At 41.1% G+C, this 23,490-nt stretch overlaps 1 pseudogene; it reads right to left on the minus strand.

Moving 5' to 3' along the window:
- LOC117450167 (striatin-like) overlaps positions 1–22,683 on the minus strand; it is a 69,196-nt pseudogene extending 46,513 nt beyond the window's left edge.
- Between the last annotated feature and the right edge of the window lie 807 nt (positions 22,684–23,490).

A 23,490-nucleotide genomic window follows, 5' to 3' on the forward strand; every position in this document is an offset into this window, starting at 1 on the left:
GAGGTACTGAATATGTTCTATTTTCAACAACCAGGACTATATGGAAGTAACAGAACATGTGATGTGAACGGAGTGCATTTAACATTTTATAATGGATTATATAGAGCAGGGGGGTCAAACTCAATTTCATCGCGGGCCACATCAGCATTATGGTTGCACTCAAAGGGCCGGTTGTAACTTTAAGACTATCTAAAAATACATATATAAATATATCGTATATATAAAATAATGTATTATATTACATCATTGCCTCTGCATTGGATTATCATCGGATAGGGTAATAACTTCATAATTAATACGTCTGAAAGCAGAAGTCTAGGGCAAAAGATTGCAAGTCTTTTCAGTGCGTATGTCCCAAAATGATTTAAAAAGAAAAGCCAAATTCTGGAGAAAAAAGAAATAGAAGTGACATTTTGAAATAAAATCTAATTCTGAGAAAAAGGAATTCTATGAAAAAAATGCATATTTTGAAGAAAAAAAGTCATATTTGAGATGCATTGTGGGACATGTAGTTTTTGGGCAACGTGCTTCTGTAGCATGTAACCGTATAATAAACATATTATATTCTTTGCAAGCTCTTGTGGGGCCACATGCAATGAAGTCGCGGGCCGAATGTGGCCCCCGGGCCTTGAGTTTGACACCCCTGATATAGACAGTGACATATTTACGTTTTCTTTAAGCTATAATGCAAAAGTGTACAAAGTAAAATAATACGTATTAAATCAACCCATGCCACGATCCCTTCTGACTATCGGGTTCAAGGGGCAATCACAAGTCTCTGATTTATAAATATATTGTTAATGAATCATAAGAGGGATAATGTTCAACCAGCGCTGTCGCCTTCTTAAGTTAGCAATTCATATTATGTCAACGTTTGAGAAGTGTCGACATATGCCGGCATTAGTGCTTTACAGCTAGCAAACAAATATAAAGTGTAGTAGCCCACGTCATATTCTTTCAGATTTCTGGACTTTGTTATCCGTATCATCTGTATACTGAACTGTGTTTATTTACATGCCTATTCATTTGATTTGACACTTTGTCTGCCACCTCGCTGACTGGTGTGTGTAATGTTCGTTATATCTGAAAACTTCAATACAAATATACACTTTTTTTTTTTTTAATATATAAAATTAAAGCACATTTTCTTTTCAGTTGGTCTTTAAACAAGGCCATTCCATCAGATATTCAACTAAGTGTTGTAATAACTCTTAAGAAGAAGCAACTGTTCAGTCAATTATGTACAGAAAAAACACCATGAAGTAGAAGTTGTCCTCATAATGAAAAGGGTTGGCTATTTATGTGTTGATTGACATGTGTCCCCTCTTCTACATCAACATGTGTCCCCTCTTCTACATCAACATGTGTCCCCTCTTCTACATCAACATGTGTCCCCTCTTCTTCATGCCTCTTCTACATCACCATGTGTCCCCTCTTCCCCATGTCTCTTCTACATCAACATGTGTCCCCTCTTCTCCATGTCTCTTCTACATCAACACGTGTCCCCTCTTCTTCATGCCTCTTCTACATCACCATGTGTCCCCTCTTCCCCATGTCTCTTCTACATCAACATGTGTCCCCTCTTCTCCATGTCTCTTCTACATCAACACGTGTCCCCTCTTCTTCATGTCTCTTCTACATCAACATGTGTCCCCTCTTCTTCATGTCTCTTCTACATCAACATGTGTCCCCTCTTCTTCACGTCTCTTCTACATCAACATGTGTCCCCTCTTCTTCATGTCTCTTCTACATCAACATGTGTCCCCTCTTCTTCATGTCTCTTCTACATCAACATGTGTCCCCTCTTCTTCACGTCTCTTCTACATCAACATGTGTCCCCTCTTCTCCATGTCTCTTCTACATCAACATGTGTCCCCTCTTCTTCATGTCTCTTCTACATCACCATGTGTCCCCTCTTCTACATCACCATGTTTCCCCTCTTCCCCATGTCTCTTCTACATCAACATGTGTCCCCTCTTCTCCATGTCTCCTCTACATCAACATGTGTCCCCTCTTCTTCATGTCTCTTCTACATCAACATGTGTCCCCTCTTCTCCATGTCTCTTCTACATCAACATGTGTCCCCTCTTCTCCATGTCTCTTCTACATCAACATGTGTCCCCTCTTCTTCATGTCTCTTCTACATCAACATGTGTCCCCTCTTCTTCATGTCTCTTCTACATCAACATGTGTCCCCTCTGTGGAAAGAGACTCTGAAAGTTTCAGGAACAAAGATTCTCTCTCTTTTTGATCCATTTCTATAAAAACCTGTCTGAAAATGAGCTGATCAGATTTTGGCCACTTTATGATGTCATCACGATGTTCTGAGTTCTTTTTAACAAATGTCTCTCAGAGGGGCGTGGGGAGGGGCTCCTTATTTTCATCTAAAGTAACAGACAGAGAATCAGCACTTTGGAAACAGAGGGGATTATGGGTAATGCTGCAATCAGAGACAGGTTCTGTATATATCTGAGAGCTGTAATATATTGATGAAAATTAACAAAATATTGTTTTACTGTCAGAGTTTATAGATTGTTTATCTTCACAGTATATGTTCTACTTTCTAATGCTGTTTTAAATCTATTTTGAAATGTTTAATTTCTAGTATTGTTTGCTTCTACTCTTTACATTTCTACTTTTCTGAAATGCCTCGTTTTGTTTTTTATGCTGCCGCACCGCAAACATGTCCAAATGTGCTATCAATAAAGTGCCTCTTAACTTATTCATCTTATCTTAAACATGAAACGGGGTGCTGTACGAGACACCCCATATTCTATCGACATGTATATTGACTTTGGAACTACTTTTTATTTTTGTATTTTGTTATGTTGCATTGTGGGAAAAGCTCAGGTCAGAATAACTCCGTTACCATTTCTACACTGTAGCTTTGTGCGTATGCCAATAAAACCGTTGAATTAAAATGTCCAGAATATGGTAAACACAACGCATTGCTTTTCTACAAACGTGTGGGATGTCGGAATACTAAAACTGATTCCATTTGTATATAAGATCAATACTGTGCGCTCCCACTCACTACAGCCCCCTGAGGAGCTGCTGCAGAAGGTTTCACTGCTGCCGTCGACATTTCACCTCCGAGACAAACGGAAAGAAACAAAACAACACCTCGTCCTGCTGGACAGGCGCGTGGGAGGACACACACACACACACACACACACACACACACACACACACACACACACACACACACACACACACACACACACACACACACACACACACACACACACACACCACACACACACACACACACACACACACACACACACACACACACACACACACACACACACACACACACACACACCACACACACACACACACACACACACACACACACACACACACACACACACACACACACACACACACACACACACACACACACACACACACACACACACACACACACACACACACACACACACACACACACAGATCATTTTTCATGCAAACATGGTCGAAACGGCACCTTTCAGCCTCTTACATAAAGACACGGTGCTTTACTCTGTTTCACATTCAGCAGATTAAAGACTCAATGTTATTATGGATTGAATTAATCCAAAATGTTGTGCAACCTGAATTGTCTTCTGTACGGTGTTGTAAATTGAAAATGTATGATAAATAAAATGGTGTTATTCTGATACAACAGCCAGAGCATACAGTAGTTGTTGGCTAATCTTAAATAGCAGGATCCTCCAACCATGTAACACATCATACTTAAAATACATAAATAAAATACCAACAGGGACATAAGGGGGCAAGTACAATGCTAAAGTTAAGTTAAATATATACACGTCAAATAGAATAAGATGAAACACAACGCAACAAAAAATACCGTACAGTGGGAACAAATATTGTATATGGCGATATATACATGTGTGGACTACCGTACTTTTCGGACTATAAGCCGCGACTTTTTTCCCCATTTTTTTTGTACAGCTACCGGCCACTAGGGAACCTCCTAAATCTATGGATTTCACAGGTAAAATTAACCACCTTTAACGCTATGGGCTCTAGGACCGGTCCGCGCCCGCCACCTTTAAGGGCGGGCTCCAGCAGGAAAAGCTGGAGGCCGGAAAAGAGTGAGACAGGCAGCGCGCCAAAGTAAAAGTGGAACCGAGAGACAGAACGAGAGCAAGACAGACGGACAATTTAGCTGCTGCGGCTCATATGCAGGTGCGCTTTGTAGTCCGAAAAGTACGGTATATTATATTATACAGAATATCTTTGGGTTTTGGACAAATCAAGACATTTTACACTCTCTTTCTTCATATTTACCAAACAGTGGATCGTTTATTTAAGAATGAATTGCCTGATTAATCGATAATAAAAATGACTGTTAGTTACAGCCCAAATCAAAACAAAATGATTTCATGTGAGTTTCAAGTGTTCCTGCTAACGGGCTGTTGTACTGGTGTCTTGTACAAATGTAAGATGGTGGAAGAAGTACTTCAAAATACTACCGGTAAAATACGACAGCAAACATATTACAATAAAAAGTCTTGCATTCAATGTCATACTTAAGTGAAGGAAACAAAATCTTTTTCCTCTGTCCCACTACCACCAAGTGATCCTTGACTTGAACCTGGAACGTGACTTGGCGTTTTCTCAGATATCTTAAGACCGGACTTGAACTGAACTTGAATAACTTTTGACTTGATTGGCTTCGTTCCAGATAACTTTCTCTGCTAGTTCATGGAAATGTATGTACAAAAAAAAAAGGCTCACTGGAAAGAAGGAAGTCAATGTACAGTAAGGACTAACGGTACGTCCACACAGCAGCTTCAGAAGAATCTTCCACCGCTTCCAACGCTTCTCTGCCCATTGACTTTGAATGGGGATGACGTCACTTTGCCTCGCTTTTCGCTGAACTGCATTGTGGGGGAGCGAAGCGCAGATTTCCAGGATGTCCAGGATTTCCAGGATTCGAAAGTTGAGCAATGTTCAACTTTTGAAGCTGAGCTGGAAGCGTCAGCCAATCAAACACGTTTATGCAAATCTGACAGTAGAAGCGCTAGCCAACCAAACCGCGTGTAAGCAGGGAGAACCAGACCGCAGTTCATTTCCTCATATTCCAAACGAGAAATTACGGTAGCAAATCACCCGGTTCTTTACGACCAGAACTATTAACGGGATACAAACCGGAGGAACCAGGCATGGAGGGAGGTGGCAGAGACAGTGGGGGAAACTGGTAGGTTTTCGCCTGTTTGGGGAGTTTATATATATATATATATATATATATATATATATATTGCTCGCATAAAACCCCGTTTTTTTTTTGCTTTGTATGTCGGGGGCGGGAGATTCATGTGATTGGTTGTTGGTCGCATTGCTCGCAAAAAATCCCCAAGCTGTCAGACACGCCCAGCTCCAAGATTTTCAAGATTTTTGAAAAGCTGCTGTGTGGACGTACCGTAAGAGTAGGTTTGGAAATTAGTACGCAGCTATGACTTGCAGTAAATGGGCTAAAACATTCAAAAACACTGACGAGGGTTTTTGAATATTTGTTTCATTACAGATAGTGTGCACATATCAAACAAAAGGGTCCCATAATACAGTCACCTGAGCTTTAACCCTTTAACCACCTTCAATAGCCAATGCATTTCGTTTTAAATGATGACGACGCATGACCCTTCCCTGACGTCTTATTCACAATGCAGCCATATTTTGGGACACGATGTAAGAAGAATCCTGTGGGAGGGGGATTTCCTGCCGCTTAAATCTGGAGCAGTGAGGGGATTATTCATCCGGGGAGATGAGAGGGTGAAGAGGAGGATAAGCTGCTGAGAGAGAGGGGGAGGAGGAGTTGTTGGGATGAAGAGGAGAAGATCACTTCTGTCTGAGACTTCAGAAAAGCTGGATCTTCATTCCAGGGAAAAGTAGTCATATCGAGGAGCCACATTTCCCCCATAATGGGTGAGGTAGCGGTGAAAAGTCTTTAAATAAATGTATTCAAGTAAAGTACAAATTTGAGGTACTTCACTATCAGAGTTGGGTAATAATATTACTTGCCCCGACACGCGTTACTTAGTTACTTTTATAAAATAATCACACTCACTGACAGACAAGAGGGGTTTCCGCCGCAGGTTTACATACATGTAGGCCTGTGTAATCTGCGCGACCTGCGAGACCACATCTCCACGTGCAGTGCTGCATAAACATGGCTGAGTCTTCTCATCTGGAAACTCCCTCAACCGGGCCGCTCGCTCTCTTTTGTCGATCGCCCTCTCACCGGTGAACAGTTCAATGTCCCGCTTCATTGTAGGAATTCTGCCTCTACCACTTTAGTTTGACCATCTCTGTTACTAAGTTATGGAATACTAAATAAATAAGTAATTAGATACCTTACCGTTACTGCGCTCATAAGGAATGATAAGAATAATGCGTCTTGAACTGGTTTCATTAATTAGTGTCTTGACGCTTCACAGACTGTTAGCTTGTTGTGCTAGGCTGGTAGCCTATTTTAGAGCATAAGAAAGACTTGTGTTATGTCTTCCTTAATGCAATAGTAATTGGGGGTGCAAGTGGAGTCTCGCAGAGGCAAAACTGTGGCGCGCTTACACTGTAGGTGCGCCGAAGTCTGCGTGATCTGCCTGTAGGGAGGGGTGGTGGGCCGGCCCTGCGAGTAAAGTAACGAGTAAAGTAACGAGTTACTTTATGTAGAGTGTAACGAAGTAGTGTAATATAGTACTTTTTTTTTTTAAAGTAATATGTAAGATATTACTTTTTTTTAGTAACGACCCCATCTCTGTTCACTATGCATTTTTTGCCACTTTCTACTTCTGCTGTACTTTATTTAAAAAAGGTCTAAGTCTACTTTTCCCCTCACTACACTATCTGTGAGCTTAAAGGTGGGGTATGTAATTTATTTCAGAAACACTTGTTGTTGCCACAAATGCTTTGACAATAAATACATAACAAAATGTAATCTGTGGAAGCCGTGGTGCTGTAAAAAGCTCGACCAATCATCTGAGCCAGCCCGGCTAAAGTAACTGGATGGCCTACCTGCCTGTCAGCCTTCCATCTGGGCACAAACTTATCTCGTGCCCTCATTGGTCATGTTCGTGTGTGTTGGAGGAGGGGCTCTGTAAGGAAGTGGCAGATTTTTTCCGGCTGTGTATTTTCAAATTCTAGCGCACTCGAGCTGGTTTCTCCAAAATTACATACCTCACCTTTTAGTTACTTTAAATACACATTTGTATACTCATATTGGTGTGTAACACAGGTAGTGGTGCTATTTAGCCTTCCAATATTAATATAAATGGAGTGGACAAAGTAGGCAAGTTTCTCTGTTCAAACAAAAAGGAAAGAACGGGTCAATATTAACGACATAGAAATATATCATACAGGAAATACTGTATTTTAAAATATATATCTGCTCCTTATTGAATGTTTTCAGGCAAAATAAATTAAATTGCATAACTTTCCAGTTTAGATGTGCCGACTGACTGATCAACTGGCTAATTGATTGATTAATAGCTGCCGATTGGTTCGTTCTCCATGTTTGTCATTCAGCAAGTGGTTGTTAGGAAACACACCGCCTCCATAGAAACATCAGAATTGGCGCTAACCGATTCTAGAAGGAGGACGAAGACAAACCTTCCTCAATGTAATCCACCCCCAGCACCAGCACGTTCATTTAAAATGCTCCAATTCCTCACAATTTCCCTCATTTTCTATATTGCGAAAAAGAGTCTTGGCACTTCAGATTTACAGACGCCGCTGGCACCACCACGCTGATGCCAAACTCTGGTTTCACAAAGGAGGTGAAGAGACGCGTGGAAGGAGGGGACGCTTCAATTAGACATCGGATGAGGGGCGCGTTGGGTCTTTTGATAAGATGCCCAGAGGTGCACAGATCAAGAAAGACACAGAAATGGAGAAGGCGAAGGGGGAAGGGAAGTCTTCGGGATGAACTGGGAACAAAATTATACGCGATGAAGACGCTTGCCCACTCACTTCTTGCCCTCGGGGAGCGTCAGCGAAACGCATGCCCCTCTGAAGCTGACAAGACTTTAATTAGAACAACATCAAGACTTCGAGAGCAGAGCTGAGGAGGAGGAGGAGGAGGAGGAGGAGGAGGAGGAGGAGGAGGAGGAGGAGGAGGAGGAGGAAGAAAGTCTTCGCCAACCATCAAGTCTGTCTTGGCGCAAAATGTATGCAGAGATTTCTCCGGGAGAGACAAAGGAAACAACCATTCTCGAGGACTCCTTTTTGTTGACAAGATAATGACTCCAACAAAATCATGTTATGGTATGGCCGAATTTTGTATTCCAGAATTGACATGGTCTAATAGATAATCGATCAAAAGCCATCGCAGATTTGGATGGAAAGGTTTCTTTTGGTAATCCCTCCACCACATTTTACGGCAGACGGACGGACAGATCCACTGAGGATATTGAACAATCAACATCATCTCTTAAAGGGATTAAGAAAACATAATGTGTTCAGGTACACAGCACAACTATAACGAAATATCAGTCACAAAATACTTTCTCAACCAATTAAAATCTTTTGTATTCTGTCTCGTCAACAATGACAGTAGCGTTTGTCCTCAACGATCCACCAGGTGCCACATTCACACTCTGATGTCGCCCAAATGTCAATCAGATGAGTTAACAGCATCAGGGAAACGACTGGATGGACAGAAACGTACAAGAACTATAATTATCTCCAATCAGTCCTCTCCATCACTGATGACTTTATCAACAACACAAGCTTGGACTCGACTAGGACCGGTTTGTCAAGATCATGTCTAAAATACTTTGACTTGCCTTATTGGAGTTATGGTTTAACGAACTCAAATAACTTCTGGTTTGCCTTGTAATTCCTCAGAGACATCAGAAACTTGAATTACTCGTCTCAAATAACTTGACTTCTTCTCGTCCTCTCAGATGTCAGACTCGAAGGAAAATGTACTCGACAAGAGACTTCCATTCGAAATGCTCTGACAAGCTTGAGTCTTGTTTTGGTCTTTTCTCAAATCAGTTTGAGACTGGACCGGTACTTTCCCGCTCAGATGTTGGACGTCACTTGAAGTTGTGTCATATGACTTGGATTGTGACGTCAACTTGTCTCAAATATCTTGAGAATTGACTTCGACTTCACTCGTAAAACCCTTGACTTATCCCAAATATCTTCTGAGTTAGCCTTTCTCCAATAAATCGACATTTGGCATAACTTGTCCAGAATAACTTGAGACTTTGTCACAAATAATATATGTTTTGACTGAACTTAGACGTCCCAAAAGACATCAAAATGTGCCGATATGCTGTACCTCAAAGCTCTTTATATCCCCACCAGAGAAAGCTAACTAAGACGGTGGTGCTGATATTCATGGTGATGAAGCCATATCTAGGAGCTAATATTATTTAATAGTTATCCATTTATTTTATTGTTCTGTTTTGTTTATAGTAAATCTTCCTTTTAATTATTATTTAAGTTGATCAAATAAGTTGTACTATGCCTCTGTTTTTTGTAAAGGCAGCCTTTGGGCGCCGGGGGAGGGGAGGCCTGCTCATTATAAATATGGGATACAGGTGGTAGTGAGCGGCGCACCCGGTAGGCTTATGGTTTTTTACCATCGGGTAAGAAGGAAGAGAAAATGCTTGATGTGTTGATAATAAATGGCACTGAAACGACTTTTGCTCGGACCTTGATTTTTACCCATGCGTAAGATTCGCTGACGGGTGCCACAGCGGCGCTTTACTTTGAGTTATATTTCTTTCTTATATTTTTATGATTTTGGCCGCTATACATGGGTTCTCCTCAGAGACTGGAGGAACTTGTCTGTCGTGGTCTTTGTGGAGGTCCAGCACTGAGCCACAGTAAGAGGCGGTGATTTATTAACATCACACTCTTGGCGAAAGTGTTCCCCAGGAGAAAACCCTGAAGCTGTGCTCCAAGGAGAATGAGGAGAGGAATGAAGACTAACTGTCCAATGTTACCCAGGGGGCAATTTGTGTTGTTTGTCATCTTGCTGTACATGCTGGTATTGATTTGCTTTGTATGCGTGATTATGTACGAGGAGGGATGACCACCAGTTTGGTTAATACATCCATTTTTGAGCCACTGGTTCATAACGGTGTCCTAGTTTTATTCAAGGCTATTAATCAATGCTTTATCGAAATTGCAACATGGACTAGTGCAATTGTAGGAAGCACAATGTTTGTTCATGGCTACATATGAGTCCATTTTGAATGTGGAGCTGGAGAGATATCCCAGCCTGCAAATCGCTTTCGGTATAGATCCTCACTTTGATCATTTTAATATAATTAATAATGTAAAGAGATCAATCCCGACTTCATCGTTAGTCCTACTGCAATCAGTCAATCCTAAAACATGTCAAAAATAATTGCGATTAGTTATTTTCACAAATATTGTAACTAGTTTTCTTAATAATATCCATGAAGCGACAGTGGATTTAAAACAGACCGACACAACTGCACCGGGAAAGTGACTGTTTGGAAAGTTATTCTCTAATGTTTACCATCTGTATCTCTTCTGATAAGCAATCTCATTAAGGAGATCTAATTTCTTCATCACACACACACACACACACACACACACACACACACACACACACACACACACACACACACACACACACACACACACACACACACACACACACACACACACACACACACACACACCACACACACACACACACACACACACACACACAAACACACACACACACACACACACACACACACACACACACACACACACACACACACACACACACACACACACACACACACACACACACACACACACACACACACACACACACACACACACACACACACAACTTTTATCAGACAAGAGGAATTCACTGTATGTGTGTTTGTGTTTCACATTCACGCCAGACACCACCTACGCTTGACAGTTATACACTCCACTTCACTCTCTGTGTGTGTGTGTGGTGTGTGTGTGTGTGTGTGTGTGTGTGTGTGTGTGTGTGTGTGTGTGTGTGTGTGTGTGAGCAAGCCTTCAAATCCCCAGGCCAGTCACTGCTGAAAGTATGTGAGATGATATCAGTGTGTGTGGGTACTTTGTGTACTGTCCTATTTGTGTGTGTGTGTGTGTGTGTGTGTGTGTGTGTGTGTGTGTGTGTGTGTGTGTGTGTGAATAACTTCCTGGTAATTGTCAGCCTCTAACTGAGAGCTGTCAACAGAGGGAGGTCAAAGGTCATCAAAGCCAGAGATGATGATTAACGCTTTGTTATGAGTCGACCGGGTTCTGGCTTTCCTCACAGAGTAAACCTGACGTGAATCAAAACACAGCAATCAGTCGTGCAAGAGGTATACATATCCTCCGTTTATTCTTCTAACAGCGGGACGGTTTATGGAACATGGTTTGATATTGGGTCTGTCACACATGTTCAAAAGACAGTGGAAAAACAAGCCTTCTCCTCTCTCTGCCCGGCATCAGGGCTGAGGATCTGCAGTGGGTCTGATTTGCTCAGACGAGGTCAAACTGGAATCAGGTCACCAGTCTGACGGATTTAGAGCATCACAGCATCCACGGTCGTCCCAGCAACTCAAACTAAATACCAACTCGGATCCACAGCATCAGACCAACCCGCTGGAAACACGAGGGATTAACGAGACGATCCTCCTCTGAAGCTCCTCAAAGTGTAATAGTGGATGCTACCGTTTGATTATCCTAATGTTCGGCTTCTCCCGTTTCATTCCTCGTAAATTACTAGAACCTAAATGAAGGTTTCTTTACTTACATAGAAGCAACCAATAAGCTCATCTGTCAAACATTCTTGTGTTTTATTCAAATGAAATAGTAGGAAAGACAGAAGTATTTGACTTGCCAGATATTTTGCTACTTAAAAAAGCAGAACGTTATAAGTTAAAGGACCCGTGGCGTGATAGTTACACATCTAAAAACATCTAGTGAGGAAGAGGAGCACGTTCAGCCACATATTCATACCTCTTCGACACACCACGAAGTAGGGGTGGGCGATATTGAAAAATATATTATCACGATATCTTTCAAGCAGTATCACGATAGACGATATATATCACGATATTTTTTCATGTCGGTTATTTTTCAAGTTACTTAACAGTACAAGGTAACAGAAACTAAAACAAAAAGGAGTAGCAGACCAAAACAGCATTTCAAGCTGGTTTGAATTCTGAAATGAACAATTCAACATTTTGATATGGCTTCAAGGCACAGTTTCTCAGTATACAAATTAACTTTCTGAGGTAGCACTAGCAGTGAACATCAATAAACATGAAAAGGAGGGTAAAACATCAATGAGGAAAAGTCAGTACCAAACAATTCAAATGTAAACTTAGACTTGAAGTGCAATAAAAGACTTTAGCATAACTGAAGGGAAAAGTTTATTTTTTTATAGGTTTTTTTTCAATTTTTTTTTTTTCATCACGATATATACGATATCTCTGAAAAAGCATATCGTGGAGACCTAATATCGTCACGACGATATATATCGTCATATCGCCCATCCCTACCACGAAGCGCTTGGTGCCAGCAGCCGTCAGGGTCCATAACTGAGGCTCGACCCCACTCAAAAACGTAAACACTTTTAACAACCTGCACCTTATGCACATATGACTGCTCTTGATGTACTAACTTGGACTTTCACTTTCACATGTGGATTTAATGACATTTGTTATTCCAATAATCCTTGTGTGAACTCTTTCGGTCCTACCTCTGATTGCTGCTATGACAGTGGAATTTGAGCTACGGGATTCATGATTTGATCTTAGATATCAAAGAGATTTCTCATCAAACCGGTTACTCTGAACACGCCGGATAATATAAAACACATTCAAAAACATCCAAATGAAACTGTGTGTTATTATGACTCGCACTGTTTTAATCCGCTATTTTTGTCTTTTTGAACGTCAGAAATCCAGCACTATCTTAGCTAACTACTGATGCTTCGAGAGCACAGCTCTGACTGTATCTCTCGGTTCACGTGAGGCTGAAAGCTCATGTCAGGGAATATGTTGGCAGAAGGCCCGGTGAAACAAAGCCTGGTTACGGCGCTGAGGCGTGGCATTTTCCTCTGGAGCGGGTACCGTCTGCAAAACAAGCAGGTGTGCATGCCATTCCTTATACGGCACATTTGCACAGACAGAAAGAAAAGTATTAAAGGAGGTTTGAGAGAGGTCGTCCGGCTGGGTTGTTTTGTTTGAAGAGAAGGAGGAAGTATTGTTCTCACAGCTCGTCATGTTCAGTGGTTACGTAAGACACTTTTCTTTCCTTTGTGTAACTTCATACACTGTGGGAACCTCCAGCTGCATTATTTAGATTTGAAGTGTGGGAGTGGTGCTGCTCGGAGTCACAAGAGACACTATCCGACTGAGATGTCTTCATAGTAAGAGGGGAAGAAATTCAATTTCATTTTGAACATCATTTCAGGATTTGAGTCTATTTAGATTATTATAGATTTCTATATCTATCTTATTTATCAAATCGTAACACTCCATCTTATTTATTTTTTCTTGTTCAAACTGAAATTATTTTAATTTAAAAATTCCAGGCACGATCGGAACTAAACGGGAAAAGTATTCCGGTGTGAAAGCGCCTCTTGTCTTTCTATCAAGCCACGGTTAAAAACTGTTCCTCGACGGCGTCTCTCAAACAGGTTGCCCATCACTGTGGCTTTAGCGCAGGCGCCGTGGGAATTGTAGTCCTTTATAGTGCGTTGACTACAGATGTGACAATTAGGTGGCCTTTCTTATAAAATCAAAATACTGGCTCTAACACCTTGTTTATAAGATGTATGACACAAGAGGCGCGTTCACACCGGAGTACTTTTCCCCGTACTATTCCCGTTTAGTTCCGTTAGTACCCCTGATGTCGCGTTCACACAAAAAAAGAGTACTTAGTGCCGGGAACTTTTACCCCCATTTTTAGTGCCTGATAGAGAGGTGGTACCAAAAAAGTACCAATTTCGATTGGCTGGGCGAATTGCAAACCACGGCCCGTAAAACTCTGAAAAGTGTTGTGAAGCCGCCATTGTATTTGCTGGCATTAGCATTATTAGCATTAGCATTAGCCCCACGCACCAACGGAGAGAGAATAACTTATGGCATCACAAAAAAAAGCGGTGGGAGTTCTGGCGATTTACTCAGAAGGCTTCAGTAGAAGCTGCTGGAGTCCCCAACTCCGGGGACTTCTGGCCGGGGACTCCGGGTGGCAGTATACGCCGTGAAGTTGTTTGCAGCCTGCCAGTAAACCCAAAGCAGAAGAAGACGAAGTGACGTCAGCGGCTCATTTGCGTAATCTTCCCTCAGGAACTTATTCCGGTGTGAACGCGAGTGGTACTCAGTGCCCTGGGGCACTAGGTGCCGGCACTAAGTACGGCAAAGTACTTGGTGTGAAAGCGGCTAAGGAGGTGATAAAGGAGAAAAGTGTTCGAGTTCCAACAAAGCAACATTTTTTTAATTGATTTTAGTTTTCTCCTCATTTTGTTTTTCCCCACAAGAAACACTCCATCTCGGGCTGAATACACGTGAGTTTGCAGAGAGCACATTCACCAGATAGCAACCATATTTATTGTTCGGAAAAGACAGACCATTTTTTTAGGCAAAGTTGGATGAGTTAGCTGCACATGCTAATGTTTAAAACTCAATGGATGAAGGGGGAACTTTAACCTATAGCTCAACAGTCATGTTGTTAGACTAGAACAAGGAAACGGTTGTAAATAATAGTCTCATAAAAGAAACAACATAAGCAGCAAATCTGTCTGGTTTACCTTTGTAACAAGACTCAAAATAATCTGCAAGCAACCGGTTTCAAATCAGAATCCTGCACATACATGCCTACTAATGCAAATTAAAAACGTTAATTGATCAAAATCCTATTTGTGTCAATGCATCTAGGTATTCTGGTTCTGGAAAAAGGCTTCCAGCTGGATAAACAGCTTGTCGAGGAGAAACAGTTAAGAGGAGTTTCTCCACACAGCAGATTCCTCCAGTTGGTAAACAGCACCAAAGATAGTTGTTCAAATGTGATAACTCTTTTTTCAGAACATTTTATTGGTAACAATTTAGGCTTGCCTTTTCTTTCGGTGTGCACCCTAACCCTAGCAGCTGGATGTGCGCAAAATGCTCCTTTTCTATGAAACTAAAGGCAGGACACTTTAGAGTGTGTAGTGTTTTTGTCTCCTGTATGACTTTAATGCAGTACATCAACTGTGACTTGCAGACATCATGCCATACAGCACATATCTTCTTCCAGATCTCAGATGTGCATCTTCTTGGAAAGGGCAGATGTAGAGCCTTCACAAATAGAACACTATGTAATTTATGAGCACTTAACGTATTCAATGAGAAACCAATCGGGTTACAGAACACTAACTATGCAACTGTATTGAGACACAAATCCAGCGTCAGGAAGCTGCAACAACAATCATTTCCTTTGTCCTGTTTGCAGAATCATCCCACCGTCCAGAGCAGACTGCACATAGAAGCTGGAGAAACAAACCCAGCTGAACCTGAAGCCGAATGTCTTCTGCACTACATCTAAATCAGGAACAACACAGATTGTGCATGAGTCAGTGCGTCTCCTGTATGAAGCATGTGCAGCGCCGTGGAGGGAGGAATGTGAACAACGTGTGTACACACACACACACACACACACACACACACACACACACACACCACACACACACACACACACACACACACACACACACACACACACACACACACACACACACACACACACACACACACACACACACACACACACACACACACACACACACACACACACACACACACACACACACACACACACACACACACACACACACACACACACACACACACACACACACACACACACACACACACACACACACACACACACACACACACACACACCACACACAACACACACACACACACACACACACTAATTTAAATAGATTTTATTAGTAAATAATTATGTTCAAAATAAAATAGTCCCTCCGTTGCCTTCTGCAGGAAACATAGTGCGAGGTGGTTGCTATGCAACAACACTAATAGCTAGCGAACATATTAGACGGAGAGCGTTGATCCATTATTTGGCTATTTATTTACATTCATGTGTTTGTTGCCGTTTGTTGTGCAGCCACTGAAAACCTGTCCAGCACCAGCAGCATGGCTTACGAGGTTACTTGTATAGGTTGAGGTTGTTCTCGGCTGTTGCTTGGCGTGGTGAGAATATTGCTCCACTTTCTCCGGTCCCCGAGATTGGGCTTCCAGTCGCTCTAGAGAGAGCTTTCGCACCTGTGGCCACTAACGGTCATAATTTCTCTGCTTTGTTTCAAGGCCCGCATCAGAAAGCTTTTGAATGGTGCTACTTTTCCAGTTGGTCTACCTGCTCTTCACGTAGCTCTGCATGTCGTCGTTTAGGTGCTTTCTGGAGATGGGCACTGCTCAATCCACTCCTCCATAGTAAGGCCACCCGGAGGTCGAAGTTAACCTTAAATGTTTCCATCTTAAGCTTTGTTAGTTAGTTAGTTTCGTAACGGACGTAATGTAACAGCTGTAACGGACGTAATGTAACAGCTGTAACGGTTGTAGCTGTTTCTCAGATGCGGAGGGATACATGACTTGTGAAAAGTAACTACAATTCTACCCGTGATATACACTCATTATATCACGGCTAAGAACCAATCAGATTGCTTGATTTGACTTGTCCATTTTATAAATGAAGATATAAATCATCTAATACCTGACAGAACAAAAGAAGTTGAAAATGGCCAATCAAATCCAGTAAAATATTATTCTGAAACCGACCATTCTGAACTTCTTCTTTTGGTATTAAAAGATGTTTTTAAAAAATAGATTTGTGACGGGGGTCTTTTTTCTTTATTTGTCAGGTGAGCCTAGTGCACCATCACTGCCTCTCTCCTCATGTTGGGGGGTGTGTGTGTGTGTGTGTGTGTGTGTGTGTGTGTGTGTGGTGTGTGTGGGCCAGTCGTCGTGTATTTATAGCAGTCCGGAGGGGAAGGAAGCTGAGCGGATGACATCCTGTGTGTAACCCGCTCACAGGGCTCATGCATGACTTCACCTCAAAGCCTCCAGGAAGAAAATTGCTTTTTATTTTGGGTGTAATTGACCGACGGTAACGTCCAAAAGATAATAAATATGGTAATAAATATGGTTATTTGGAGAGGAGGTCCTATGTCCTGAGACAAGACAACATCTGTACTTGCTAATTCAATGTCCTTGTGAAAAAGTGATTTGTTTAGAGAAGGAAATCTAGACGAAGAAATTAATATTACAATGTAAATCTGAATCACCATTTATATCACAATATGGCAAATCATCACCTATAACATGATTATAAGTATGCCTTTTGTTCCATGTTACGTTAATATATCACATACATTCTACTAATGTTAAAATGAAATATACTCTTAATCTTTTTTATTGAAAATAGCTTCGAATAATCAATTTACTGTGAACACCGTAGTATCCTTTGCTCACTTTGCTGTAGTACAATTATTTGTATTATACAGTATTGTTATTTTATATATTTAATTCATTACTTTCTTTTTTACTTTTGCACAACCTGAATTTCCCATTTCGGGATCAAGAAATGTTATTTTTATTACATTATATTCTTGGTAGCATATATAGGCCAGTAATATGTTACTTTGAGTTATTTCAGAATGTAGTTAGTTATTTTCCGACTATAAAATGTGGTACTTGGTACATATGTGAATAATTATTATGTAAAAACCTAATTAAATGGATGCATGCATGTCATTAAGTATGGTATTCCTGTCATGCTATGTTTTTTCTCTATTATTTCGTGTTGGCTGTTCACTTTTCGTACAGGAACAATTGAACATGAGAGCGTGATACATCTGGAAACACCTCGCAGTCTGATTTCATCTCTAAACTGTAAACTCTAGCAGTCCAGTCCTGAACAAACTGGATCTGAGAGTCGTTATGATTGAATCAAACTGAACCTCCTCCCTCTCTCCAGGAAACCTCGTTGACACAAGACCCTTTCTTTGTTTTCGGATAATGAACTCTGGGTAATCCGGCCTGAGTGCCAGCTTCCTCCGTTTCCTCTTCCTCTTCCCTGCAGAGGGTTTACTCCGAGGAGGAAGTGACTCTCCGTCTCTAATGACACGCAGTCGCTCTGCAGCAGAACATTCAAACAACACGCAGGGTTTCCCACACAGACTATACTTGGGCGGGCCACCCAGGTATAATGGCCGCCCAAGTATATTTCGCGACCCATTTAGTTGTTTTTTTTGTATTCGTTCGTGACCACGACGCCATCTGCGATCGATTAACTTGTGGACAATGATCCCTCGCTCTACGCCTCCTGTACCCAGTCCCGGACTGGCCATCGGGAGGACTGGGGGGTTTCCCGATGGCCTGGCCTGTTAAGTGGCCTGCCTCACACAGGGTGACTGGCTGTCTACATGATGTGGCCTGCCGACATGGCCACTGTCATACAGATCATAAATCAAAGCCCTTGATTGGTTATGTAAACACATATTTCTATTTGAGAGGGTAGTGATTAGTAAAATATGCATGAATAAATAAATAAAAAGTTAACTGGGTGAAAAAAGGTAAGATACACTTTTAAAACTTGTTGAGAGCTAAAACTAGTCTTTGCTGCTGCCTCAAAGAGGAGCAGGGGGAGAGGAGGGAGACAGGAGAGGCTGATTCAGGAGCACAGACACACTCACAACTATAAATGAAATAAATAAATAAACAAGTTTCAGTGTTTTTTCATATTGGAAATGGTATGTTATTGGTTATGGCCATGATTTTATGATTATTGAAATGTATACAGTTCTGTTTCATATAGGTGTTTCCATAGATCTAGTCTCTTTATTTTCCCCCCCAAAATGCACCAGATTGATGCATTTAACTGCAAAATAAAAAAATAAATCTTACCGGGGGGGCATGCCCCCGAAACCCCCCTAGAAGATTTGAGGACCACCCCCACTTAAAAATCACATTGATAGGTTCCTAAATACATTTTCCATTGTTTTTAAATAGTAACCCATGTCCATGTTTATTTGTGGGTCGTCAATTTAAACTATAGGGCCCTGCCTGTACCTGTTTCGCTCTGCCATCGCGTGAAGGGTCTGCGAACAAGCGACCAACAGAAAGGTTCATGTTAATGTGGTTGCACTGCACTGCACGTCACGTCACCACCACCCCCCCCCGCGCTACCACCACTCCCCCCAAGTATATTTCAGATCTGTGGAAACACTGAACACGGCAGCAGAACAAATGGATTTACAGATGAAATTCGTTTCCGTCACGCTCTGATCGGCTCCCGGCTCAATGGGAAGGAAAATAAAAATCACCGGGGCTGTAGAGTGGAGCTTTCACACAGTCTCTTGCTCTGTGGAGCCAAAACCTTCAATTTCCTTAACACAAAAGTCCTCAAACAGCCAGGTGAGACACAGGAGCTGCTGAGAGAGGCATGGAGGTTTTAGTGGAGGTAAACGGAGCCACTTTATCATCATTAACTCAGCGTGCTTCCCTATATGGATGCCCTTACTTACTTAATATACAGAGAGCGCTCCTCTTGTTAGACTGAGCTTAATACACAGTGAAGCTACATTTGGTCATCAGTGACACGGAAGATAAAGCCTCCTACTTCACTTAACATAATAACAATAACAACCATCCTGCGGGGTCATTGCATCGCATGTGTCAGCCTGTTACCATATCAGTTTTAGGAATCTCAGATATTTCAGAAAATGTGGCAGCGGCATCAAAAAATAGACTGATAATGAAGTTAAAGCAGTATATTCTATGTGTTTTATACATGGATATGACTGAGTCTTACAGTATATGTTGTTCACAGCTGCTAGATAAGACAGGATAAGATAATAATTCAGGTGTCATGACAGTAAATAAGACTAAAATACAGACTGAGATTGGCCTCCATTCCTCTACAATCAGGTCAATGAAAAGGCTAATTAATAAAGTACCTTGTGCTGTGTGCACAAATGTACAATAATATCAATATCACATCATGTTTTGTTGCCAGATAATTCAGATGTGTTATAAGCAAGATATCCTGACAGGGACAAATTATCCATTACAGTTTGTTAGGTATGCTCTATTACCATACAGGACATCCTTTACAAATAATAAGTAGGTAGGTACATTAGGTTATATTACTCATGCGGATGGTAAACAGTTTTCAAGGGGGTGAATCAGAATGCCTGGCCATGCAGAGGAAACACTGGAGCCTTTCAGTAGACCCCCTTAGGTTAGCTCCTGTTATTAAGTTGATACACAAAAACGCCAACAGTGTAGTGACTCAACTACATCATCACGAACTACATGGAAATGCAACACATATGCGTCCATTATCGGACAATATTAAGCACCACACGCAGTCTGAGTCAGGTTCCCGGCTCTGCGTGGTAGTGATTGTTATGTGTTAGTAAGAGATAATTATGAAAGAAAAATAGTGGGAATCCGAGAAAACACCAGAAAAATATCAGGCACTAGCTGCATGTCCGATAATGGATCTCACATAAAGCGCTGCACAGGTGACTGACCAACATACATCAAACTACGTAGGTTGGCTCATTTATATTAAATATACAAGCATGTAATTAGATTGTGATGTGAATAATCACAATCGATACTTTAACAACAGAAACGTATTTACATCTCCACCACAGCTTATATTTGTATCAGGCAGGGCAGTGGAGTAGATATAATTGGAATTGATATCCATTTCAATATTACGCAAGTCTATGTCGTCTTGCTTCACACACACACACACACACACACACACACACACAACACACACACACAACCCACCACACACACACACAACACACACACACACACACACACACACACACACACACACACACACACCACACACACACCACACAACCCACACACACACACACACACACACACACACACACACACCACACACACACACACAACACACACACACACACACACACACACACACACACACCACACACACACACACACACACACACACACACACACACCACACACCCCTGTTAGATGCATTTGAGCTTGCACTTTTATTCGGTATTAAATTGATCAACAAAGCAGCTGGTATAACAGAAAACTTTACATGTCAGAGAGTACGTGCGTCATTCCGTTTGCAGAGCAACGTACACACATACCAGAGCGTCAAGCATCACTAAAAGTGCAAATATTATAAATAAAATGTGTTGGTATCTGGATTGCAATAATGCCGAATTAAAGAATAGATATGTCTTACTCAAACTAAGCTATACATGTTACTTTACCGTGAATATGTATTCCCCAATAAGCAATGAAACCGTTAAAACACCGATGTGTTCAATGTGGTTCAACGCAACATAATTCAAAGCGACATCGCAAACCAAACAGTGTCCGACAATGGAACTTTCAGTGACTGAGGCTGCTTCCCATCACCACAGAACAGAGCGTCAAGCATCCCTAAAAGTGAACATACTGTAAGGAAATGTGTGGGAATCTGAATACAAATAATGCCGAATTAAAGAATAGATCTTACTCACTCTACCTAAGTTATACATTTTACTTTTACGTTAATATGTATTCGCGAATAAGCAATTAAACCGTTAAAAGACTAATTTCTCCAACATGGTTCAACGAAACACCACAGAACAGAGCGTCTAGCATTACTAAAAGTGCAAATGTTATAACCAAAATGTGTTTGTATCTCGATAAAAACAATGCCGAATTGAAGAATAGATGTTCCTCACCCAACCCAAGATCCATGTATTACTTTACCATGAATATTTAGTCATAAATGAGCAATACAACAGTTAAAACACACATGTTTGGTCACGTTCTCAGGATTCAACACCACAGAAAAAAGCGTCAAGCATCCCTAAAAGTGCAAATAGTATAAATAAAACGTGTTGGTATGTGGATAAAAACAATGCCGAATTAAAGATTAGATCTTCCTCACTCAACCCAAGTTCTAAATGTTACTTTATCTTGAATATTTAGTCGCAAATAAGCAATGAAACCTTTAAAACGCCAATATTTTCAACGTGGTTCAACGCAACGTTTTCAGAATTCAACACCACAGAACAGAGCTTCAAGCATCCATACAAGTGCAAATGTTATAACCAAAATGTGTTGGTATCTGGATAAAAACAATGCCGAATTGAAGAATAGATGTTCCTCCCCCAACCCAAGTTACATATATTACTTTACCATGAATATTTAGTCGTAAATGAGCAATGAAACCCTTAAAATGGACATTTGTTTAACGTGGTTCGGCGCAACGTAGCAAACCAAACAGTGTCCGACAATGGAAACCTCCAGGACTGCTTACCTGCAGCTCGGCCCTCTCCACGTCCCAGTGCGCCCTGTCCACCTCGTAGCGGGCCCACTCATGCTGGAGGAAGTGTAAGATCCCTGGGATGTTGTACTGAGATCTGGCCGCTTCTCCGCATCCCGCGTCCACAGTCTGCGGAGCTTTAATATTCCCAGGAAAGCCCGAGTTGTTGTTGTTATTGAAGAAGGGGGCCGCCTGCTCGTCCATGGCCGGAGCGGGCTGATGCTGCATCTTCTTCGGGTGCGGTACTCTCACCTGAGTCGGTAAAATATCCTCCGGAGGGAAATACGGTCCATTAAAAACGGTCCTGTTTCTGCAATACAACTCCTGTCTGAAGCAGCTGTCAGATGATGCGACGACTGCGAGGTACCGGAAATAATACAGACGCACACTTCTGGTGTACGATTTCAAAATAAAATAAACGTTGTTGCACTGTACAATAACTCAAAAATGAATACAGTACATAACAATCATGGACGTCCCTTTTTTAGAGAAAGTGGTGGGGACACTTTCCTCAGATATAAAAAACACTACTGCAACAATACACGGGAGAAACACTTTCTTTTCTATTCTCTATTAAGTTATTACTCATATTAAAAAGTGTTGCAGGTCCAAATTGCAACAGAGGTACACCCAACAAGTGTGAACAGTCCTGGAGATTGTACATGTTCTCTTGTGCAAATAAACTCAAAGTGTACAATTCTTTGTGCATACTATTTTGAGAAAAATGCTTAGTGGTGGGGATACATTTGGCAATTTCCAACAGTGGTGTGGAAATGTCCCAAAAGTCCCATATGATGCATATGATAACAATAATAATAATGATAATAATAATGATAACAATAAATAATAATAATAATAATAATAATAATAATAATAATAACAATACCAGACACCAAAGTAAAAATAATGATTAAATAGGAAATATGTAGTATTTCTTGTGTATTTAGTGAATTATGATATTTTTCAGTCGAGTCAAGAGATACAAAAACATGACACAACAGTAGGATGCAATGACAATAGCAGATACATTATTTAATTCAATTACCAAATGTCACACATACTCAACTTGACATTGAAAATAGTTAGATAACACATCTTACAAAAAAATAATAATTTTAAAGGGTTTTATTTAGTCCATTCTTT

The sequence above is a fragment of the Pseudochaenichthys georgianus genome, chromosome 1, assembly GCF_902827115.2.
Source record: "Pseudochaenichthys georgianus chromosome 1, fPseGeo1.2, whole genome shotgun sequence".
Lineage (NCBI taxonomy): Eukaryota > Metazoa > Chordata > Actinopteri > Perciformes > Channichthyidae > Pseudochaenichthys > Pseudochaenichthys georgianus.